General features: G+C 35.8%; 1 long non-coding RNA gene across 1 annotated transcript in view; it reads left to right on the top strand.

Annotated features, from left to right (window-relative positions):
• Window positions 1–26,536, top strand: part of LOC117201201 (uncharacterized) — a 147,125-nt gene that overhangs the window by 50,400 nt on the left and 70,189 nt on the right. The window contains exon 3 of the long non-coding RNA XR_004483170.2: window positions 16,749–16,808. This is a non-coding gene — a long non-coding RNA (uncharacterized LOC117201201). The remainder of the gene's footprint in view (window positions 1–16,748; window positions 16,809–26,536) is intronic.

Here is a 26,536-nt window from a genome sequence, read left to right as displayed (position 1 = left end):
ATACGTCCATCTTTAAGAACATTCAATCAATCTAAATGCTTTCCTGCAGTGTCCAAGCGGACCATTAAATGACAGTTGCCAAGCAATTTTTATTTAAAAAATCAATTCCATACTAAATTGAGTTATATGGTTAAAACACTGAATTTATTACATAGGTTTTTAAAAAGACCCTTTCCCCAACCCAAACTGTTAATTATTGCATAGTCAAGGCTGCAATTAAAGGCTGGAGATTTGTCTAGTGAGATAACAGAGGGAGGAAAACAAGGACACAATCTCTGTGGGGCAGTTACATCACAGTTGATAGCTTTCTCATGGATGCTATTGTGTTTGTTCCTTAGCAGAGTGAATGTCCTAGTCAATAGATACATAGAAATAAAGAGTAATTGAGATGTACATCTTCCTGATTATTGGAAAGGAATACACTCTGAAAGGCCTGAGAGATTCTCTTCTATCAAACATCTCAAGCTCAATCTCTTTAGTTAATTTCTCAGGAAAATGTCATTGACTGAAATATAACTATCTAATCACTTATTTATTCTAAGATAAGGGACTGTAAATTCACTTAAGATAGACATAGCAATTATCTTAAGAAACAAGATTTCCTCATAAGACTTAATTTATCCGCCAGAATAGAGCTAAGACTATAGAAAGATATTTAAGGGCAAAGATAATTGTCTTATACGATATCCTTTTATTTCCATTACAGAACTTACCATTAAAAAGCTCTAAGGTGACTCTGGTTTGTTTCAGGCATTATTTTGAAATCTTTTCCATTGCTTATAAAAGATTTATTCCTTAAATTTTCATCTCTATTTCAATTAAAAAAATCATGTATTGCAAAAAATAAATTTTTCTTCTCTTTACTTTCTCTAAATGATTCTTGTCATAATCATCTGAAGCCAAGGCATTTGAAACTGGGTAAATCAATCCTTTATTTTGTTTTTTACTTTTCTTTTGAATTGTCTCTCACTTATCTAATCTCTTTTAAGAATCTCCATTGTATATTTATCTTAGGTACACTTACACATATCTTTCAGCAACGCTATCCATCTTGATACAGGGGACACTGATTAAAATCTATCTAGAAATTAAGTTTTCTTCTTTTAATAGTTACTGTATTATAATATAGCTTCTATACTTGACATTAGAAATAATATATTTTCATCCATTAGTTGAAATCTCCATGAAATATATAAAGAACTACAATGATAAATATATCATGGTGATGTTTTTAATTGAGTCTCAAGTTAGGTCAAAAAGATACTTAACGTATTTTTTGATAAATATAACTATCATAACTACATACTTATATGGTCTTACAACTTGAGGGAAACGATTTTCCTTACCATAAAGACTGAACATAGCCTAAGAAAAGTAAGACATAGCCACAAAATAAAGTGTTGAGTGGGTAGAGGTTGGGAGAAGTTGGGGCTTATGCTTAACTTTCTGCTTGTAATATTTCACTGTGATTTAGTTATGTTGAGACTCTAAATAATGTTTTCCCTTTTACTAGTTCATAATAAATACAAATAATTTTTTTAAAAAACAGCCATGGAATTTGAATGAAAGTGTTTTTACGTGAATCTAAAAACCCTATCTGTAAGCATTACAGTAGAATTGATCCTTCCTAAGATTTTCATCTTTTCAATTAGATCTGATGTGCATGTGTATAGACTTATGTGAAGCCAACACTGGGCTCTCCTTCTAGGGTAGAATCTTCTTGAACCATTTTAATATGATTCACTTAATCTTTCATTTATATAGAATCTTCAGAAAGGCCTGCAGATCCCAATTTAAGGCTTAAATTGCTATCCACACAGACTCTGAGTATTAGGAAGCTCAATATTATCATTGTGATAGAGCATATTCCAGCTCTTCCTTCTTTTTTTTTTTTTTGCGATACGCGGGCCTCTCACCGTTTTGGCCTCTCCTGTTGCTGAGCACAGGCTCCGGATGCGCAGGCTCAGCGGCCATGGCTCACGGGTCCAGCTGCTCTGCGGCATGTGGGACCCCCCCGGACCGGGGCACAAACCTGTGTCCCCTGCATCGGCAGGGGCAGGCGGACTCTCAACCACTGTGCCACCAGGGAAGCCCCTCCAGCTCTTCCTTCTTAACAAACGCAATGACATAATCTAATGGGATATTGAGAGTCCCCATTTTGTGAAATAACTACCATGCATCAATTCTGAGTTGAAATCATGTAGCAGACTTTCTATACTGATCAGCTATATTTGTAATCTACAATTTTTAGGCTCTTTGTGCAGGAATTAAAATCAAAGTGCAAATAGTAGGTCTGTTATGCTTAACCATGAGGTTGTAAAATTTAATACTCAACCAACATGCAAATTAGAAAATAACATTTTAGGAACCGGTCAATCAAAAAAATCCCGTGATTAAACTATTTGTTCGATAAGCATTCAAAGAGATCCCCCATATTCTTTCTTGGCACAGTTGTTTTCCTCCTTCTCAGGCCTAAGGGGTTTCATTTGCATTTTATTTGCATTTTGTTCTTAATGGGAAAAAAAGAGAAAGCAAGGAGATAAGAGAAAGAAAGAAAAAACAGTTCCAGATATCTAGCAGTAACCAATTCCTTGGTGTTAGCCTGTGCTTTTGAATATTTTATAATTTATAAACTGAAAACACATTATGCTCTGCTTTTCAAACAGGCTTTGTCAGATGCCTTTCCTAAACCTTTTAAGACATAAGGCTTGTGACGGATAAAAAATATGCATTCTTTATTTCTACATATCTCCTGCGGTGCTACACTGTGGGATTGGAAGAATAGAGGAGGTTAGAAGGAGGTTAGAAGTGCCTGCATCATTTACAGAGGCAAAACTGATTTTTAACTTGTGACTTTTATTGAAAACAAAATGTTGATACTTAAAAAATATCAAGAAAGCATATGCTTCTTAAAGAAGTCCTCTTCCTGACTTCTTAATCATCATCTGGACACCTATTTTTAGAGATGCCACTGAGAGATTTGTTGAACCTTATTCAATTAAGGTCAACTCATCAATTCTTTACAGGAATATAAATTTAAGCTGATTTCTAATAGCTTCTGAAATGTAAAAGAAATGCTGACCTTTAGTCTAGATGTCAATGGAAGCAAAGTCAAGAGCCAGAGAGTTTTGGTAAGACATTTATACGTTGCTGATAAGAGGTGGAAATTGTCTCTGTGTTTCATATGCAGGAATCCAGAGGTGGTGTTTCTAGTTCTGCTCTTGTAGGACCAGGAATGGTCATTTAACCTTCCTGTCTTTTATTTGCTTTGCATGCACGAGAATTTATGTTGGCATGTTGCTTTTCTGGAGATAAAATGAAAGCTATATTAATGTAGCATATTAACCAATTGCTGCATGTATAATATAAACGATTTCAGTTTGCTAAAAGGAAAATCCTAAGTTAGCTGAAGACCAGATCTGGAAACACAGGGAACAGAGCCTGGCGGTTCTTTGCAAAGAGTGGCCATGTGCCATGCAGCTTCCACACAACTGCCCAAGAGCCAGGCAGTGCAGGGATCCTGTAAAACTTCAGCCCTTGAATTCTGCAGCGATAAGGCAGGCTCTCTGGATTAACAACCCTGTCAAGGGTAACCCTCTGAAGTGCTTATTTGTTTAGACGAAGAAGCTCATTCATCATCAGGGAGTGATAGAAATGGGGGCTCTCTGACACTATATCTGAAGGCTACCTGGATATATGGGCTCTTTTGGCACCATGGAAAGGAAGAGAAGGAGAAAAGACACTGTTGCTATTCAGTTTCAACATAGTATTAAAATGTAATGTATTAAAAAAAATGAAATGTATTATACATGTTCAAAAATACCATTTTTTCTGATGCCGATTTTATCCCTTTTCATTATAAACCTCTTTGGGGAAAAATTTATCTTAAATAACAATCAGAGATGACAAGTGTAGTTATGGTGTTAACTAATGTAAAAAAAAAAACCCAAAGAGAAAAGTAACACTTCCATAAAATCTGAAATTAGAATTGCAGCTTGACTTTTATTTACTTTATTATTAGATTCTTTGAAACCTATTTTATCAATCTGTTCTTCTAGTCAAGCATGTGGATCTGATATTTATTTGCTACAATAACTAGATTATAAGCCCAAATAAATTTTCTTTTTAAAAATGCTGCAGCTGAAATAGTGACTTTAAGAAGTCTTGGTATAATTTCAGATTTTAAAAATAATCTAGAATTTATAATGTTATAAAAATGGAAAAAACTCAAAAGCATATATTATCTGAGGAAATGAATAACAATAACTGATGTAAAAATTGAGTGCGTTGAGTATAAATAAGGATAGGATTACTTGCTACGTAGGGGAAATTTTAGGTACAATACTTATTAGTTATGATTGACAATTAAAACCAAATTCTGTGATTTTTGAGTGTACATATAACTAATGAGGAGATTTCAGTTTTTTATTTAAAACAGAAATGACATAACATATATTGCAGTTACTAATTTTTACTTATATAATATGTAATTCACAAATACTATATAGTGATATATTCATATATCATAAGCAAGAGAACATGTATATATAGATGTAACCTATAAAATATAAAGCATATCTGTACATTCTAATATAACTATAACTTATTGAGTATTATTTGCTAATAATCATCTCTTTCTTTATAACATTCCTGCAAGTAGATACTGTGGTCTTAGTTTATAGGTGAAGAAAGTAAAGTTTAGGGAGGTTAAATAACATGTCCAAGGCACCACAGCTAGTATGTGACAGAAACAGGGTTGGAAGGCAGATCCACTTAGGTTCAAAGCCCTTGCCAGGTACTTGTAGTCACGTTGCCTCCATTTTAATATATCTACATGTATCTATCTACAAATATCACTCCTATTTCTGATAATGCTGTGTATACTGCCTTTCTCAAAAGATTTAGTTACCCTGCTGGCCACAAAGGGAAAACCAAAGCAGTACAAATGCAATGGTTGATACTTGTTGCGCTCTAAGGATCAAACCCGATGTAAATAAGTAAATTTTGGAAGAAAGCAGGCTGACGCACACAAAAAAATGTGCTATAGGCAGTATGTTTCTGATATTATCTCACTGCTCGTTCTGTCTACTTCATTCCTTCCCAGCCCTCTGCGTTTCTACTTTACTCAGATCTGACTTCCCAGGGACTGCCTTCCATTTTCTCTGATTTCTCAAGGTCTTAATGTTTCCTGAGTGACTATGGGTAAAAACAGATTATCCTCTTAACTTAGTTAATGTGGTGGTACCTAATTCTGAGAACTGTAACAATAATAATACTAACAAGAATAAACAATAATAATGACTACCAAAACCAGTTACCCACATACACATCTTTTTTTTTTTTTTCTTTTTCTACTTTTAATTTTTCTTACAAACCCTTGCGTCGAGGGCTGACTTTCAGTAGATTGCAGTGAGGGAGCTGCTCTGCTACCACATACACATCTTGATAATGCGGACTGAAACTACCTATCAGCCCCTTCTACTGAAGCCTCCCACCCCAAAATATATATCTACTTTAACATGACTGCTATTTCCTGAGACTTTTGTCCAGGCAAATGATTTCATTGTTCATTATACGAACTTCCCTAAAGACCTACCAAATCTTCAGTGGAAAGAATCAAAAAACAGTTAGGGCTGGACAGTTGTATCCTAATCTTTATTTAATTTTAATCAAGCCCCCGAACTGAAAAACCCACAATAATCCAAGCTTTTAATTCTCATCAAATTTTGAGCACAAGATTAAATTTTCTCCCTTCGAGACGCAGTCTTTTCCCTCCTTGAGGTAAGCAATAAAGTCAGCTCTGTCTTACTGACAGGTTGTGTTAGTAATATTTGGGGAGATAGCATTTGAGAATAATAACAACCAATATTTACATAGCACCTATTATGAACTGGGTACTGTGAGCACATGCACACACACACACAATTTAATCCTCATAACAACTCTATGAAGTAGACATTAATATTATCCTTATATTATGCATGAGGGAACTGGGGCCCAAAGAGGTGTTAAGTAGTTTGTCCAGATAACACAGCTTCTTAAGTGGCTTTCTAAACTGGCTTTTGTAATATACCGTACCAGAGAAATGTCTTTAACAACTGTTAAAGTGAAGCTTATGGAACTATGATAGCAAACTCAGATAGTTGTTAACTGGCTATTAGCTTCAAGTTAGACTAGCTGTTATCTTTGTCCATAGGTGGTGCCACGCTTGCATATGAGCAAGTCAGGTGGAAGGAGTTAGTGTGACATATCACTGAGGCAGGAAAATTGTTTTAGTGTCTGAGTGCAGTATGATTAGCATAGATAACAGTCTTCAATAGATGGTTTCCCACATCAGCTCTGTCTACAATTGCAGAAGATTCTTATATCCACCAGGCAACTCTGGTATGCTTACCTTTAAGAGAGGACTTACTCATGGGAAAATGACTAGAGGCACAGAGGAAAAGAAGCTACAGATAAAAAGCTCACAACTTCATACTCTTGAGTTATGGATCACACCACTGCAACATAAATCATCATGATTCATTAATAGAACGATGGCTGGGTTAAATCTTTTCTTGATAGTTTATCAATTCTTTGTCAATGAACTTCTAGGTAAATGACACTGGTTACATTCCCTCCACCACTGTCTCTCTCTTACCCAGTGTTCTCTGCCAGTACAGTCATCCCCTGCTATCAGAATTCATCAAGTTCCTGGATTTGGATGGCAGAGGACACCTATATGTTTTTTGCTCTGTTCTCTCACACAAATTAGCCTTTCCATCTTGACCCTTGCTTTTCATGGTGCTATCAGAGTTTGCATTAGGTTTCTTTAGGTGCTGACTAGGTTGATGTATGTTTTGTGAGCTCATCATGTAGGCCTCTGTTGAATTGCTGTTTGAAAAAATGTTGCCTGAGAATGACACTCCTGGGACCATTTAGTTTCCTGAAAACTAGGAGCAAGGAGTTTTGATATGTTTTAGGAATTAGTACAAAAGAAAATACAGGATAAACTACAATGCATTTAAATACTTCTTAAATTATTTATCCTACATGGTTGTCAAGTGAACTACCTCAATAGATTTCTAATTGTTTTTATTTTATACATATGTATATGTGTAATATATATATATATATATATATATATATCCCAATATTCTACTACACAGTAGCATAGCCCTCTTTCTAAAATAACTCCCATGCTCAAACCCTTACTTTACCATCCTTCATCTACAAATAAAATCTGAAATGTGTTCTGGAGCTCAAAGCCCATATCTCTACTCGTCATGCTCTCCTGCTATAGTTTCTAGAATAGGGCACCTTAAACATGAATATGGGTACGAACCACCTAGAGATCTAGTTAAAATACAGAGTCTGATTCAGTAGATCTAGGGGTGAGGCCCAAGGTGCTGCTGCTCTCGCAAGCTCACAAGTGATGCTGGTGATGCTGACCCCTGAACCACAGTTTGGAGCAGGGAGACTCTAGATTCTAGAGCCTTGTTACATTAGCAAACAGCCATTTGTTCTACTCATCACCCCTTTTAACAGTCTTTGATTTTTCTGCCCACTTGTCTTTGTCTGTGCTCTTGCACACATTCCTCTCTTCTCTGAGATCTGTTTTATCTACAGAAATGTAAATGAACCTGATTTTTTACAGGTACGGCCACCCTTTAAAAAACCACATCTCAGTGCCTTTGAAGGAGAATCCCTTGCTCTCCAATTTCCTGAGCAAACACATTTCTTTGAATCATGCCCTTGCCCAGAATTCTGAGCACATGGAAAGACTCCGTGCCTCTTTGAATGTGGCCATGCCACACTGTGACACAGTGTAAGTCACTGAAGGAACGGGCACAGGTTAGGGATACAGTTTTCGGTTGAGAGAAATAACACTTACTATAAAAATATTGATTGAGAAATGTATCATAAGTGTGCCTTTTTCTACTGAGGAAAACACTGCAGCCTCACGATGGACAAATCTAATAATTCTGGCATTTAAGAAATAAGGCGCAAGCCAGAGCATCCTCACTGATTCTGTAAGTTAGAAATCTTCCTGGTTTCTGCTACGACTCTTCTGAATGTATCATAAGTGTGCACTTATTCAACATGATTTGGGAGTGATTGCGTTAATATTCAGCGACCCCCTAGAAAGTGCTAATTAATACACAGAAGAGTCCAGAAACATTTATACTTTTGGCATCCCGGTGCTTTCGCCGCGCGGACCGTGGGCTGCAGGCACTGGAGCCGTGTCTCTTGAGCCGAAGTTCATCCCCGCGCTGAGTGTGAGCTCATCCGCACGTGGGGCTGATAAAGCTCTCGGCCTCACGGTACGGACTTCCTGACAGAGCTGCAGCTTTCTTTCGTTCCCGAAGTGAGACCCTCCGCTCACCTGGTTAAGCTGCCTAATCCTAAATCGGCTTTTAAATTGTCATTTAACAACTCTGAGACTCTCCAGCAGGATTCTGTGAAAATCCAGAGGTAAATGAGGCCTAGGCTAAGTGACAATGAACCAACAAAAGATTTAAAAGTGGACAGCAAATTCTTTACCTAAACTGAATTTTAATTTCTTTCATCTGAGAATTAAGGTCCTCCTACCTCACTTCAGATGATGATGGGTGGCCTTTAGACTTTATACAATGCTACATGACTATTTAAAAAATCAGATAATGAAACAAAAGCTGCATTTTCTATTATTTTTTTCTGTCTTTTTAAAATTTACTGATGACATTACATAGCTCTTAAAATTCTCATTTCTGCTTGAGGCTGGATATTCTTGCTTCTCATTTATCTATTTAACAATACACAGTTTTGAAATGTTTGTGTTTTGTTATGAAAAGAAGCATGTACTTTTGAACATATTTTCCTCACTCTTGTAATGACATAAAAGTAATATTAAGGCTCCTATAAGAAGCTCACAAATTTAAGACACGGATCTCTCTCTACCCATCAATGTTCTGATTCAGTAGTTCTAGAATGAAGCCAGGGATCTGTATTTTTATTAAACCCTCCAGGTCATTTTGATGCACACCTAAAATTATATTTCTTATTGAAGAAAGTTTCCTTTTTTATTTAAAATTTTCTTTTATGAAATAAAAGAGTAAATGACGGTTAAATAAGGCTCAGTGTTGGGGAGGGCATTGTAGTGGTGCCTCAGTGACAGGAGTGACACAGATGGCTGGTGGACCACCACCCCTAGTGGCTCCACCACACAGAACTGGGGCTTGGCGGGAGCACATCAGTGTGGAAAGATTCAAGGGAAGAGGGCAACTGGGAGTTCTGATGACTGATTTTGAAAGGAGGGAATGATTTGAGTGGAGGCCACATGGTTTAACTTACAGTGAACCTGCAGGTTTTGAAAATTGCATGCTGGATTTCCTCATAAACATACATCAATCTCAGGGAACAGGAGGCTCTGCTCTTTGGTATGCAATCTTTTGGGAGTTTTTTCTCATTCAGTACAAATACATAGAAAATATACATTGGAGTTGAGAATTAAAAAATGCAGAGAAATAAAAAAAAGCTTTCAATAATTTAATAAAAAGCACCTGGGCAAATGTGAGCTCTAGTCACTTTCTATTTAAATTATGAAACCTTTGAATTTACTTTTAGGAGGATAAACACAGTGTTCCTTGGCATTGTCTCTCTCTTTCTATCTTTTTAGAAAAACCTGCACGTAAAGCAACTATACTCCAATAAAAATTCAAAAAGCAAAACAAAACCCTGCACATCATTTCAGAATAAAGTGGTAGCAATTATTCTCAGGGACCCAAGCAAGCAGTAGCCTTGAATAGGAAGAATGATGCATGGTACAGGGTGAAATTGGGTTTGCCACCCAAAGCTCAGTCTTACGCATTTGTCTTTTCCAATACACAATTATACAAAAAAAAAAAAAAAAAGTACAAACACCCAGAGTTATAAAAGTATATTTTTGCTGGATTTTTTTGGAATTAATAAAATACACAAAATCTCTGGTTTATCTTGTAGAAAGTTTAGCAAGTTCTTAGGATTAAATGGCTTTCCTCTTCTGCGAAGGGTCTGATGTAAACCCTTGTACCAAGGCTTAAAGTCTTAAGGCTGTTAGAAGTTTCCATCAGTCAGTCTGTATGTCAGTGGATAAAGTCACTTATGATCTAACCTATTTATTGCTCTCTGGAAAAATGCATCAAACTACAGAAGTATTTTTTTTAATGATGAAGGAGGGCTGGGGAAATAAAGACTTGTCAAATGATAAAATGTGTTTTCTAACTGACAACATTTTGGAGCAACATATTACCACAATGCTTTTTAAGTAATTTTAAGTTTTGTATTTGATGAAGTGCTGGAAAAAAAGAGATCAGTTGTCTTTGGTAATTTATCTTTAGTTACTTCCAGGAACTGAAATTATCTCTCATTTCCATGGTTAGAAAAGTTTGTGTTCCATGTATAGTCCTCTTGAAATAGTTGATTTTGAACATTCAGTAACAGAAAAATTAAGTGAAAGTATATAAAATTTGCTTTACTTTTCCCCACTGTGTTCTCTTTTAGTTAATTTGATGTACATTTAAAATACTTGAAATATCTGCATTTCATGGATACCATATATTACGTGTGCACTCTGTAACAATTATTTGACACTGCATGCTGAACTGTGTACAGTGCTCAGGGAAATGTTAGCAAAGGGACAGACAAGGGTAGAATGCAGATAAAATACCACATCTGGCCTTGGCCTTGGCCCTCCAGGGGTTTATGTAGTATATTTGAAAACATATGAGTGTAGACCTTAATAAGCTTGGTTGAAGGCATGCAAGTATACATACGCTTTGCATGCTGGTGAATTTTTAATAGGCTGCTCTATAGTTCATGTCAAGAAGTTCACCAAAGGAATTTGCTAATGATTTAACAATGTTGTTGAAATTACTGGGTTACTTTTCAGTCTGGTTAGACTGGTAAACTTTCTATGAAGCATTTTAATCACCATTATCATATTCAGTTCCAGTAATGGGGTTCCCAAAAGATTGGTCAGCTTCTCTTTTGTTATTCTGTTTTTACTATTGCTTCCAAAGTTATAGTACATTTATCAGATTTTCTCACAAGCCAATTATGACTATAAAAAATTAGATTAATTAATATGTATCTAAGGAGAATTTTGATATTTTCCTTCAGTTTAAACATCTGTGTCTCAGAACTGATTTAGTCTGTGTCTGAATGGCCAGGCAGATAAATGCTAATATTATTCATATTTCCAAAAGTTATAATTAAGTTTTTGACTTGAAAATATATTGAAATAAAGTCTGATCGTGGGCTTTAGAATAATACAAGTATAATAATACAAGTTTTTGTATATGAGCAAAGGGTAACAACAGAAAAATGACAGACTTGGCTTTTCAAGTGAAATGTATTGATTTGAAGAAATTCCATCCCTTTTGACAAATACAAAACAGAAATATGGTGGGTTTTGCAAGTCTAAAATTTTCTTAAGCCAAATCCCAAGAATAATTCAATTACTGTTTCAGTCTGGAACTTTAGGAAGGTCATCAACTCTGATCGGGCCACTTGGATATTATAAAAGTGGCCAGCACTTCTCAGGAGAGAGGCTCTTTCATATGTAGCATCTGGCTCAACATTTGCTTCATTATATCAGCATTTTTTTTCTTTTAAACCTGGTATTAATTTCCTGCTGCTACTTTCTATCTCAGTTTAGATGATTTTTGGACTTGGGATATTGTATCTGCCTTCTTCCTTCCCTCCTCTCAAACCTCCAACCCAGATGTTGAAAAACATTGTATTTGAATATAGAAAAGCTCATTTACTTTTTGTCTAAAAGGAGCTTTGGTAAAAATGTGAAGTACAAGGAAAAAAAGAAAAGAAAATCTTATTCAAATTTATCAAAAAGTTTTAGATATTAGATAAGTATAGAAATCACCCTAAAGCTTAAAAAAATTAAGCACTAAATGTTAGCCCAGATTCTAAACAATAGAATAACTTACTATCCTATCATAGTAGGTGAGAGACATTTCCTCATTTAGTTTTTAAACAATGCTTTGACAATAGATCTTGCCATAAATGCCAGTCATTTCAGTCTTATGACTTGACTTGATGGTCCAGGGGGTCAGGAGTGTATCTCATCTCATCATGTTTGTAGTCCAAGAAAACAAGCCAGTAAAAGTAAAAGTTAGCTAGTAAAAGTAAAAGTTAGCTTGGTTAATTTTTTGTAGCTGATACTGTTAGTAGAATGTAGAGTTTATTGTTTCAGGGAGGAGGGCAAAATCATGGTAGATGGAAACATATTAAACTCCCATAGCACAAAAACAAGCAAAACCAAACATTAGTCAATCACATAAGAAAATATCTTCATGAAATCGCCCTGAGCAGGGATGACTTTGCTTTGCTTTGGAAGAGGATGGACTGCCTTGTTTATGGTAATATAACCTTGTTAACTTTCTTGAAACTTTTACCCTAATATTTTCCCAGTACTTTTATCTTAGTCAGTAATATTTATATTGAACATTTTTGGGGGGTAGAGTAATTACTGAAGGTTTAAAATATATTTGAGTTTATGCTAAACTCCATAAAATATGTGGGAGGATGTTGGATCTTTACTAACATCAAAACCTGAATACCTTATGACTGAGGAGATTGTTCCTAAGATTTTATTCTAATAAACTCACCAAAAAATATTTTACAGACCAAACTAGAACTTCATCTGTTTATTGTTATTTACCATAAAATTGGCTTTTGGTTAAAACAGCTGAGTTATTACAAAGAATATTACAAAAGAAAAACTTTAAATTATATGAATGATTGTCAAAAAATATTCTTGCGTGCTTTGGCTGTCTGCAGGAAGAGACATACCTTGACTTAAAAATTTCATTAATCATTTTCCTCAATAAAATTTTATTATAATGCCAAGTAGAAGCAACAAGTGTTTTAAAGTTTCCTACCTAAATGCCATTGATATAATTTTAATAATCATAACCTTCCAATGATGAAGTGTCCTATAGATAGTTTCCTTTTTTCCTCTAAAATAACAAGAATTAGTAGAGAATTAGGGTCTGACTACACATCTTACTACATGTATAACTTTGGTGTGGAAAGTACCTGATTTCCAGCCCCAATTCTCTTGATTTTGAAAAGGGAACTAATAATAATACGTAATATTTGTCACCTGCTTATTCTGTGTCAAATACTGCTTTAAGTCCTTTACTGACTTTTCACAACAACACCATAAGTATGTTATTTCCATTTTATAGTTGAGGAAACTAAGACAAGAAAAGGGAAGTAGTTTTTCATACAATTAATAAATGGCAGAGCCAGGATTTGAACCCAGGAAATACCACTTCAGTACATGTTTTTTTCATCATTCAATCCTTTTGCATTAGAGTTATTCTGAGCATGTATTAAGGAATAGGATAGATGTTCCCATAAGTAATAGATGCTTCATATTTATATATAAGTTCAGAAAAATCTATCTGCTTCCATAATTTTCTTTAGCTTTTTAGGCTTATATTAAAAATAATGACATATAATATTAATCCTGGTGAATTTTAAAGATGTGTAACAATTGAGATCCTTCCCAGTTAAACTGAATTTCAAATTTATTTTCATTTGGCATAATTTATTTTAAGCTTTCAGATTCTGGACCTACATTAATATGTATAGGACTAGTCAACAGAAAAAAAAGGAATGTTGAAAAGAAAAAGAAAATATGAATTTATGAACTCAGTCGTGAATTGCATATAAGGATATTAACACTTAACTGATGCCAGTTGTCCTTGGGTTCACATAAAACCAGGTAGATGTCAACAGTAGGCATGCATGGTTGTCAATTAAGTGTCAGATATTAAGATGTTGATTTAATAGCTTTTTATTGAGCACCATATAGAAATACAATTTTTGAAGTCTCTGACATGGATACTTCATAATATATTGCATTTTTATAGGGGAATAACACTACATTCCACCTTGAATTATTGAACTTCTTCTAATACAAAATTATATTGGGAAGAAATTGCTTAGTACACATGGATAAGATTGATGAATACAGAAATTCTTATTAGTGTGTTCTGTCATTTTTAGAACACACACACATACACATATGAGTGAGAGAAAATCTGTATCTCAATGTGAGATTGAGAAAATAAGACATTGAGAAAATGAAGAAGATAAAAAAGCCTTTAATACTTCCTTTTTTGTGAAAGCCCATTTTCCCACATGGTGATCTTTTAAGAAGGTTAACTAGTGTTACATTCTTCAGACAAGTTAAGTCAAAGAATAATATCCTAATATAAACCATCACCCCAAATGCATTCTGTTTGATCTTGTCTGACTTCTTCTGCTAAAGTGGATATATTTTTTCTGACATTTATGGATGATTACTTATAGTAAGGATAAGAAATTTATTCTAAGCTGTGTATTTAGGGGAACACCTTATTGAAATTTTGAAATAGGCAAATTGTTTGCTTCTTTATTTAAAAATAGTGTTATATTTTCATCCTCTTTTCTGATCGCTTGCCTGCCCTTTCCAGTTCTCAGTGTTCTTGGGATGCATACAACTCCATTACTACCTGTGGAGGATTTTTTTAAAAATTGTAATAAAATATACATAACGTAAAATTTCCCATTTTAACCATTTTTAAGTGTACATATTAGTGGCATTAAGTACTTTTACATTGTTGTGTAACTGTCACCACTATTTCTACAACTTTTTCATCATCCCAAACAGAAACTCCTCCACCCACCCCATTCCCCTTCCCTTAGATCCCAGTAACCTCTATTCTATTATCTGTATCTATGAATTTGCCTGTTCTAAGTATTTCGCATAAGTGGAATTATACAATATTTTTCCTTTTATGCCTGGCTTACTTCACTTACCATAGTTTCTTCAAGGTTTATCCATGTTGTACCATGTATCAGAACTTCATTCCTTTTTAAAGGTGAATAATATTCCATTGTATATATATACCAGGTGAATAATATTCTATTGTGTGTATGTACCACATTTTATTTATCCATTCATCTGTGTATGGACACTGGGGTTGCTTCCCCTTTCGGCTGTTATGAATAATGCTGCTATAAACATTGGTATAAAAGTATCTATTTGAATCCCTGCCTTCATTTCTTTTGGGTATATACCTAGGAGTTGAATTCATAGATCATATGGAAATTCTATGCATAACTTTTTGAAAAATCACCAAACCGTTTTGCGCAGGAGGTATAGTGTTTTGTATTTCCACCAACAATGCGCAAGGGTTCCAATTTCTCCACTTCCTCATCAACACTTATTTTCTGTTTGTTTGTTTTTGATACTAGTCATCCTAACGGATGTGAAGTTGTATCTCATTGTGGTTTTGATTTGCATTTCCCTAATGACTAGAGATGTTGCTTGTGAAGGATTTAAGTGTTTTGACCAAACTATAATAAACTTTCCAAGAGCTGCACTGGTAATTCACCTGTCACAGCTTGTCAAGTTATTGAAAATCAAAACTTTTTTCTTAAAACTTTCATCAGCACAGGAAGGGCTAACTATATGGGAGGCACCAAAAGTGACATAAAAACATGATTTCTAAGTAAGCAGAGACTGAATTTAAATCCACTCCCTCACTCGCCAGCAGTAAGTTCTTGAGCAAGTTTTTGTAAAATGGAAACAGTTACTGCTTATGGGATATTATGAGGTTTACATGGAACTATGCACCTATATTTGTTCTCTGCAGCATCCCTAACACTTATGACATCACCTGGTATATTGTAGGTACTTAATAAGTATCTGCTAAATGAATGAATGAATAACGCTTTAACGTTACTCAATTAATTATATCTTATTAGATAAGAAGAAGCCTGAGCCCTTCTATTTAAACAAATTTAAATGGAAGATTTCAGTTTGCTTATTTTTATGATTTTAAGTATATCAAGTGTATGTATAATATACTTATATAGGCACACATATAAATGTATTATCAAAATATATCTCATAAATATATAGCTCAGAAAAATTTCAAATTTACAGTGCAATATTAAATTTCAAAACTTTTCACAGAACCAACTACTGACAACTGAAAAAAAAAGAACAATAGAACCTACTTCAGTTCATACTGCTTAAATTTTAAAATGATTTAGGATATTCCTTAAATAACAATTTGATTGTTTTCCAGTAATCTAGGCAGCGTGTATGTTAATAAGATCTACAGGCACCTCCCACTTTTCAAAAGTTTGTTTTATGCCACTTTGCTTTTACGGAAGACCTTCATCAGTACCTGTTTTCCATAATGGAAAGAAATTGGAAGAGGATTTTCACTTTTACGAAAAAAGCAAAAATAGTGTTTGGGCTTTGGTTTGCAATGAGCTGTTAGAGAGGCAGCGGACACCCCTAGCAGTGAGAGTGGTACCACCAACTCCTTCCCCAGGATCTACATTCACCATCTCAGCATCAAGCTGCGATAGCTTTGACCTGTGTCTGTGAGCATCTGTGATTTTTCTCAATTTATTTTGTGTGTCCGTTAGCAAGATGTGTTTGAAGGTACTGCTTCTTTGCTTTACTCCATTTTGGCTTATGAAAGGTTACATGGGGATGTCCTACTTTTGGATATCAGGGGAAACCTGTACTAGAAATGTTTTGGGGGAATAAGTGAATTGATTTGGGTATTGCTATCTCAGTATGCACTATTCATTCTTATAAAGTAAATTGTTTAAATGTCTGCACAACTAATATATAGAGACAGGCTAGATCCCTACCTTTTCCCTTGGTTTTTCAGATATTTTTAGTGATTCCTTTGGTATTTGTCTGTTTGATTTTACAGTTCGTGTCATTTTAAAGCCAGAGTAAATGGAGTGTCTTTGTACTGTATCATGAAAACGAGGTAAACTGACCAATATACTACAGATAATTCTGCCTTCTTTTAACTTCTTTTATTTGTTTAAACATGATGCTATATAGTGATTTACTTTTTAGACAGCTAAAACAATTGGCTCTCATGCAGTTATTTTACATGGACTTAAGAGCACCATCTTTAAAAGTTCCTGCTTAAAATTTTAAAAAAATCTCTTGATAGACTCTATTATACAAAATTATTAACAGAATAACCCTTCACCTCAAGTTCAGGGAATACGTAATGGCTCCTTTTCACAAAATGCTGATTTCTTCTAAAGGATGATTTCTCCTTGGAAAATTTTTACATTCTGAGATGTGAAATTCTGACAGAGGCTTTCTAGTTTTATATGAATTATACTTGGAAAATTACCACTGTCTGTATGTTCTTTTCTCTCTCTCTCTAGATGACAGCATTTGCCTTATAGACTATCTCCTTTTTTCTTTTTTGGACCACCTTCTTTATGAAGGTCTACACCTGGGGAATAAAAAAGCTGACTGGAGACGACCAGACTGACTAATGAATGACTACATGGCTTCTTGTGAAAGTTTTGGTTATTATTCTGTGAATCGTTTTTTTTTTGCGGTACGCGGGCCTCTCACTGTTGTGGCCTCTCCTGTTGCGGGGCACAGGCTCCGGACGCGCAGGCTCAGCGGCCATGGCTCACGGGCCCAGCTGCTCCGCGGCATGTGGGATCTTCCCGGACTGGGGCACGAACCCGTGTCCCCTGCATTGGCAGGCGGACTCTCAACCACTGCGCCACCAGGGAAGCCCTATTCTGTGAATCTTATTTGTGTGTTCTCAACAAAAAAATTGTATTTCACCAAAATCAATTCATGCAAACTTAGGGGAAAACTTTCCAAATGACATGAATAAATCCCAAATCGGAAGGCTTTACTTTCCCCCACCCCAGTATGTTCACATGAGATATTGGAACTCCTCCATTTTAGAATAATATTACTGAGATATTTATCAACCTGGGTGAGGCCCAAAAGCTCATGAAATGTAAAAAAAAAAAATCTTAGTCAAAGTAATCTGTGAAAACATATACCTCCTTAATATGTGGAAATAGAAATAAAAGCTCCAAATCTGTTGAAGTTTGCACATCTCTGGTGCAGACTGGTGGTAGGAAATGTGATTATAGAGCATAGGATTTAGAAGTTAGCTGAGATATGCCACCATTCAAGGCTGCCTCCATGGGTATCCCATCTGTGCAGCTGCATAGAGCCCTACACTTAGAAGGGTCTTGAACTTGGTTTCATGCTCTACTGTAACTGTCTAGAAATTCTTCATCCTTTTTAAACAAGAGACCTCACATTTTTATTTTGCACTGGGCCTCATAAATTATGTAGCCCTTCCTGCTGCAGTTTTACTAAGGGCAAGTATCTCAAGTTGACAATAACCTACATAATGAATGATAACAGATAATTCCTATTTAGTCAATGAAGTGTGAGGTAGACCAAATGTTATATGATAACTAAAAACTCTAGGTAAAAGAGAAAGCACTCAGGTTTTTAGAATCTTTAAAATCACAATTTTGCAAAATTAGTAGCAAGGTTTTCTAAATTCATGTCAATAGAGGAAAAATAATGATCGATGGAAATAGTGTTCTTTTTTCCTTTAAAGAAAACTAAGTATATTTCAACACATCTGTTTCTGTAGTTCCCATGGAATTCAGAAATCCAATAGCACATGTAAAAGAAGGAAGACAGAAATGACTAAATTTACTTCATTTATGTTCTTTTGGATAAAGCATCTCATAAACTGTTAATATGGCTGAAGAAATGCAGTGAGGATATGGTGCTCCTACAAAAACAAAGACAACAGGCAGTTTTTAACTATGAGAGGGAGTGAAAAAAAAATCAGCAAGTTGAGACTATTTTTTTCTCCCATAAGCTTCTTAAAGCAAAAAAAAAAAAAAACAAAAAAAACAAAAACATTAATTTATGGCTACTCTGGAAAAAAAATCACATACTCATTGTCATCTTGAAGTAGTACTGTGACCCAGAACATGTATTGACTTACCACTACCTGAATAAGATAGTTGTCTAAACCATTTAAGATATCTAAGGTGGAGGGGACCACTGTTAGTGCTGCCAATTTCAACTTAACGGCTGTGTGAATTCAGCTTACATCATTGACATCTAAATATGTGTTTTTATAGTGGTTGACTTTTGGATATTGAATAAGTAAAGAGCATGTAAGCAACCCAATAACCCCCATCAATCAAGGAAGAGTGCAAATAATGTCCAGCCTCCTGTTTATCCCCATCAGTATATTCCTAGATACCAGGGCATAAGTCAGAATGGTCCTAGAAAGTCATGTGATCCCTAGAGAAGCTTGAAAGCACAAGAACTTAATACAAATGAGAAGAAAAGAAGGAGGGGAGGGAAGGAAGGAAAGGAGGGAAGGTAAGAAAGTAAACGGAAATTTTCTACGTATACATAAACTATGGAATTATTGGGAGTAAGAGGATTAGATTTACAGTATTCTAGTGTAGAAAGGAATTTTAAAATTTTACTGTTAATTCCTAGAGCTGACTATGGTCTCTTCCAAACTTATAGGCTTAGTTAAAAATGAATATAGAGGGAAATTGCACACAAAGGTTGCTGAGTGAGGGGGATATAAGAGTCATGCAGTGCTCCTTTGGTCTTAAACCTAAAGACAACCACAGTTCTCTGTTTCAGGGATTAGTACACAATATTCTCATTTTATATTGTTGAGTGTCTTTGACTCTATTATTAAAGGTAAAACTTTTCATTCAGTGAGTCAGTGATAAACGCTGAACTAATACCTAAAATTACAGAGCAAAAACGGTGCTTCTCACATAATAGATACTCATACATGACTTGTTCAGTGAAAAAAATATTATGTCTCAAGGCTTTTAAATACTCTAAAAATACGAAGTGACTATAAAATCAGGAGATTGTAAAAAAGAGAAAACAGTATTTTGTGCTAAGTAAACAAGAAAAAGATACTTTCTTAAGAACGTTTTCTGACTACATGTTTGGATGGAGGTAAGAGAGTGGTATGAGTCTCCGTCAGTATTGGAATAACTCAAGGAGATAAACGAAAGTTATCTGAACAAACAAGTTATAATTCTATTCCATGATGACATTTATAGGAACAGTCATTTTTTTCCCCAAGCTAATAGAATATCAAGCAATACACAAACATTGAAATAAATTGAATATTCTAGATATATGTGAAAGGGAAAGGCATCTTTGTGTAATCAGGCACATATGCATCACACATAGTTTCTTTCTGAGCTATAACCCTGTCTCCTTTTTCCCAGTTGGGAAGATACATCTGTTTCTTCTCCCTCACTCGATATGATCCAGTAAAATCCAAGCTTTGGCACTGCTTGCCTGGAACATCAATGATTACTTGATTTCTCAGCACATAAATCTCACTCCAATCCTTGTTGGGCAGATATTAGTAATGAGGTAACTTAGCCTATGGCATCTCCTGCCCTTTGCTTCTCTCCACCAGGAGACTCTTTGTAACTTGCCACTCCAGCACTGTCAAGACTGATGTCAATTGTTTTCCCAGATCAGCATGGTGGAGAAATATACACTGCTTAAAGAAAAACAGAAGAGCCTGTGGTGGTTTATAGTATTTCCGAATATCTATGCACTGCCAATATGGCATTCCAAAACATGATGCCCAAAAGACTCAACTGGAACCTGGAAGCCCAGTCTCTGCCATTAGTACCTGCATGGACTCCTCCCCCAACACACCCATTTTTTTCTTTACTTGCCATGTCTTCCTTTTTCAAAAAGTTTTACAAACTAATAACTCTTTTCAACAGACTAAAACACATGCATAGATATATTCTTAAAATACTGCCTTAGTGTTAGAACATGCACCAGCTTTGCCAAAAGGCATGAGCACCAGTTAGCTGAGGATGAATTCTCCTGTTGTAAGGTAATTGTCTTTTTGTTGGTGCAGTGGGAGTGAAGATGCTTTTGTTTGTGTTGCTGAATTGACTAAAAAGGATTGAATTAACAGGTTACCTGTATACATTAAAAAAACTGTGCCTATGTAACAGTGCTATTGAGCATATATATTTAATTGCATTTTACATATTGTGTTTTAGATTCCCAGCACAGCCATGTATATGACACTGAAGCAGTTCCACAGGACTTCACACTTAGCGGGGCCTTGCATTTGCCATTGCTGCCTTGAAATTCTTAATAATTTTTAATAAAATTTGGTAGAGGAACCCAGGATTTTCATTCTGCCTGGGACCCACAAATTATATGACTGGTCTTGACTTCCAATAAAAATTTCTTTCAGATTCTAGGTGTCTAGGTACATTGCTGCTGGTAGGGAGGGTGGGTTCATTGTCCATGAGAACATACCTGAGACTCAATAAATTGTTGGTTTAGACAGAGCCTGATTTTGGAAGAAGGATGTAGGTGTCCAATGATTGTGAAAGTTTGTTTATAAAGAAAATCATATATATTTTTCCATTGACTTTCACTGTAAAAACAAAGATCTCTTCTTATGGACAATTCTGTCAGTGGACAAGTTGAAATACTTTGGTAAGGAAGAGTTAAAATTAAGGAGCTTGCTTTGTTCTTCACTGGCGCTCTAGGATCTGCCTGTAGTTTTTCTTACGTACTTCAGTTTGAAAAAATAAAGCTATTTATTCTGTCTCCATAAAAAATTAAAATGTAGCATAGGTTTGAAGCCCCAGCTGCCATGCCTTCTGGCAATTTAAGATTAGGCTAACTTTTTTTTTTTTTTAAGCATGAGCACTGAAATTTTATTTAACTTAATCTCATAGCATCATATAAAACACACAGTTTCCAGTTGAGGTATTCTCTTACCTATGTTTTTACAATGAATTTTTATGCAGTATTTGTGAAATTTAGAACTTTCTTTCCTGCACTACCTGAAAACATTACCTCTTCTGAATATTGGAGGATCTTGTTACTGCCTATTCATTTGTCATGACTTTGTGTTGGATGGTGGTAGCAGGGGCTGGCCAAGAGATGGCCAGGATAAGAACCCAAACACACCTGGTGAGATTGCAGGGATTTGCATACGGGAGTAGAAAAATGTCAATTGTTTTCAGGTTGTCACTACTGGTCTAGCAATTTTTAACTAGTCATCTAAATTAAAAATGATCAACATGAGAAAGGAAGAGGTGAGGTGCAAGTACCATTGGCAAAATAATCAGTTTTAGTCAGAGACTCAGAATGTCTATTAAAGAAATTCCAAAATAGGTAATTGATAGAGTTCTAAGTGGATAGGTAGCCAGCATCGAGGAGAACCAATAGCAGTGTTTTAGGACCAACTCATGGAAAGGCTGAATTATGGTCAAGAAATTCTGTTCCAGTAGAGGTTGAGATAATCAGGAGTAAATTCCACTACTATAAGAGATGGAGAAATGGGAATCAATTATTGAGGAAAGAACAAAGGATCTAGTTTATAGGGTGCTGTAGCCCCCAGATAGACTGTCTCAAAACTGAAATAGGACATTACTAATGTAGGGATTATAAAAAAGTAAAATTTGCGATATCAATACATTGTAATGTGTTGCTGTTGCTTGTAAAACTTCTCTGGAAGCCTCTTGAGCACATGTGGAAGCTGGGGGGTGTCAGCTGGAGCCACAGACATTTTTCATCTAGTTCCTATGGACTATCCATTTACTCTTTGATAAAATGTAGTACTATTAAAAAAAAATAGATGGTAGGCTATTTATGGAAGTAAGAGAATATGTTTACATAATTATAATGATGGCTTCCTCCTTCCATTCAATGAATACTTTTGGGGGAAGTTATGTTTACTTTTATAGTTGTCCTGTGAGTAATGATTGTAAAGACTTTTAGAACAACAGAGATCATATTTAAACCCTGATCATGGGCACAGTGATAGATTTAATCTCTGACTACAATAAAGCCAGGCATTTTGACATTTTATTGTGGTAACAGGAATGTTTGGCTTTATTTTCTGCAGACTGGCATGGTGCCATTGCTTTATATCCCCCTGAAATAACACTTTTAATACCCCTGCGTCCTTCCAGTGCTCTTGCACTGATTCAAGGCTGAGAAGCGGTGGCCCAGTGCCAGCTCTAATTAACCAGTAAGACACTCCAGGCAGTATATTTCTAGGGATTATTGCATGCCTGCCTTAAGTGCACCACTACTCAAGGAGGGCAATCATCCTTTAGAAAATGCATTCTCTGAAGTGACTTATTACCATTTGGAAGGGGAACTTTTATAAGCTAGAAAGAACAAAGAGAGAGGAAGTATTTCCCATGCACTGGATGGCATTCTCTGTGTGTGTGGCTTTCTTATTCCTTTGAAAGGGGGAAGGGCTATTCACCTGAGAACATTATAGTCAGCCATGAGACATTCTATCTAGAGCAGATCCAACCAACGGACACATGCTTGCCCAATTGTCTTCTCACTGGAGGTCAGTACACGCAATGGATATGATTTTTAATCGTAGGTATTTTTGCCCGTTAGATGAAAGTTTCCTCACCAGACAATTTTTAAAATAACATTACTTCCTCTCTTGCTTTGAGTTGAAAAAGACAAGAGATACAAAATGGATTTTGATGAATGGAAGACAGTCAAATGCTTTAGTTTTCTTATGTATGAGAGGCATGTGGTACAGAGTACCAGTTATGAAGCAAAACTCTCAAACCAGACTGCTGGGTTTGAATGCTAGCCTTGACACACTTTAGCTATATGACCCTGAGAAAGTTACTGTAATCCTCTATTCCTCATTTTTCTCATCTGTAAAATGTGTATAATAAGCATACCTACCGTATAGGGTTGTTTTACAGATAAAATGGGTTGACATATGTAAAGAAATTAAATAGTATCTGGCACGTAGCAAGGCAAAAAGATATCTCCTGACTTTTTGAAAATATCTATTACGTTAAAAATTTTTTAACATCTTTATTGGAGTATAATTGCTTTACAATGGTGTATTAGTTTCTGCTGTATAAAAAGTGAATCAGCTATATGTATACATATATCCCCGTAACCCCTCCCTCTTGCGCCTCCCTCCCACCCTCCCTATCCCACCCCTCTAGGTAGTCACACAACACTGAGCTGATCTCCCTGTGCTATGCAGCTGCTTCCCACTAGCTATCTGTTTTACATTTGGTAGTGTATATATGTCAGTGCCACTCTCTCACTTCATCCCAGTTTACCCTTCCCCCTCCCTGCGTCCTCAAGTCCATTCTCTACGTCTGCGCCTTTATTCCTTTCCTGCCCCTAGGTTCATCAGAACCATTTTTTTTAGATTCCATATATATATATGTGTTAGCATACAGTATTTGTTTTTCTCTTTCTGACTTACTTCACTCTGTATGACAGAATCTAGGTCCATCCACCTCACTACAAATAACTCAATTTTGTTTCTCTTTATGGCTGAGTAATATTCCATTGTATATGTGTGCCAAATTTTCTTTATTAATTCATCTGTCGATGGACACTTAGGTTACTTCCATGTCCTGGCTATTGTAACTAGTGTTGCAATGAACACTGTGGTACATGACTCTTTTTGAAATATGGTTTTCTCAGGGTATATGTCTAGTAGTGGGATTGCTGGGGCATATGATAGTTCTATTTTTAGTTTTTTAAGGAGCTCCATACTGTTCTCCATAGTGGCTTCATCAATTTACATTCCCACCGACAGGGCAAGAGGGTTCCCTTTTCTCCACACCCTCTCCAGCATTTATTGTTTGTAGATTTTTTTTTTTTTTTTTTGCGGTACGTGGGCCTCTCACTGCTGTGGCCTCTCCTGTTGTGGAGCACAGGCTCCGGACATGCAGGCTCAGCGGCCATGGCTCACGGTCCCAGCTGCTCCATGGCATGTGGGATCTTCCCGGACCGGGGCACGAACCCGTGTCCCCTACATCGGCAGGTGGACTCTCAACCACTGCGCCACCAGGGAAGCCCTGTTTGTAGATTTTTTGTTGATGGCCATTCTGACCAGCCATCAGAGGTGGCCGGTGATACCTCATTGTGGTTTTGATTTGCACTTCTCTAATGATTATTGATGTTGAGCATCCTTTCATGTGTTTGTTGGCAATCTGTATATCTTTTTTGGAGAAATGTCTATTTAGGTCTTCTGCCCATTTTTGGATTGGGTTGTTTGTCTTTTGATATTGAGCTGCATGAGCTGCTTGTAAATTTTAGAGATTAATCCTTTGTCACTTGCTTCGTTTGCAAATATTTTCTCCCATTATGAGGGTTGTCTTTTCATCTTGTTTATGTTTTCCTTTGCTGCACAAAAGCTTTTAAGTTTCATTAGGTCCCATCTGTTTGTTTTTATTTCCATTCTCTAGGAGGTGGGTCAAAAAGGATCTTGCTGTGATTTATGTCATAGAGTGTTCTGCCTATGTTTTCCTCTAAGAGTTTATAGTGTCTGGCCTTACATTTAGGTCTTTAATCCATTTTGAGCTTGTTTTTGTGTATGGTGTTAGGAAGTGTTCTAATTTCATTCTTTTACATGTAGCTATCCAGTTTTCCCAGCACCACTTACTGAAGAGGCTGTCTTTTCTTCATTGTATATTCTTGCCTCCTTTATCAAAGATAAGGTGACCATATGTGCATGGGTTTATCTCTGGGCTTTCTATCCTGTTCCATTGATCTATATTTCTGTTTTTGTGCCAGTACCATACTGTCTTGATTACTGTAGCTTTGTAGTATAGTCTGAAGTCAGGGAGCCTCGTTCCTCCAGCTGTTTTCTTTCTCAATATTGCTTTGGCTATTCGGGGTCTTTTGTGTTTCCATACAAATTGTGAAATTTTTTGTTCTGGTTCTGTGAAAAATGCCATTGGTAGTTTGATAGGGATTGCATTGAATCTGTAGATTGCTTTGGGTAGTATAGTCATTTTCACAATATTGATTCTTCCAATCCAAGAACATGGTATATCTCTCCATCTGTTGGTATCATCTTTAATTTCTTTCATCAGTGTCTTATAGTTTTCTGCATACAGGTCTTTTGTCTCCCTAAGTAGGTTTATTCCTAGGTATTTAATTCTTTTTGTTGCAATGGTAAATGGGAGTGTTTCCTTAATTTCACTTTCAGATTTTTCATCATTAGTGTATAGGAATGCAAGAGATTTCTGTGCATTAATTTTGTATCCTGCTACTTTGCCAAATTCATTGATCAGCTCTAGTACTTTCCTTGTAGCATCTTTAGGATTCTGTATGTATAGTATCATGTTATCTGCAAACAGTGACAGTTTTACTTCTTCTTTTCCAATTTGGATTCCTTTTATTTCTTTTTCTTCTCTGACTGCCATGGCTAAAACTTCCAAAACTATGTTGAATAATAATGGTGAGAGTGGGCAACCTTGTCTTGTTCCTGATCTTAGAGGAAATGGTTTCAGTTTTTCACCAATGAGAATGATGTTGGCTGTGGGTTTGTCATATATGGCCTTTATTTTGTTGAGGTAGATTCCCTCTATGCCTACTTTCTGGAGAACTTTTATAAATGGGTGTTGAATTTTGTCAAAAGCTTTTTCTACATCTATTGAGATGATCATATGGTTTTTATCCTTCAATTTGTTAATATGGTGTTATTACATTTAAATTTATCAGTGGTTCTCATAGGGTGCTGGTTAAGGAATCAGAATTACTCTATTTTGCTTTTAACTGTGTAACTTGGGAAAATTTGCCTTCTCTAGTTTTCAACATCTGTGTCTATAAAATGGTCAAAAATTTAGGTAGCCTCTATGATGGCCC

The sequence above is a fragment of the Orcinus orca genome, chromosome 4 (genome assembly GCF_937001465.1).
Source record: "Orcinus orca chromosome 4, mOrcOrc1.1, whole genome shotgun sequence".
Lineage (NCBI taxonomy): Eukaryota > Metazoa > Chordata > Mammalia > Artiodactyla > Delphinidae > Orcinus > Orcinus orca.
Note: the sequence above shows the minus strand (reverse complement) of the source record. Positions and strands in the feature narration are given on the sequence as shown.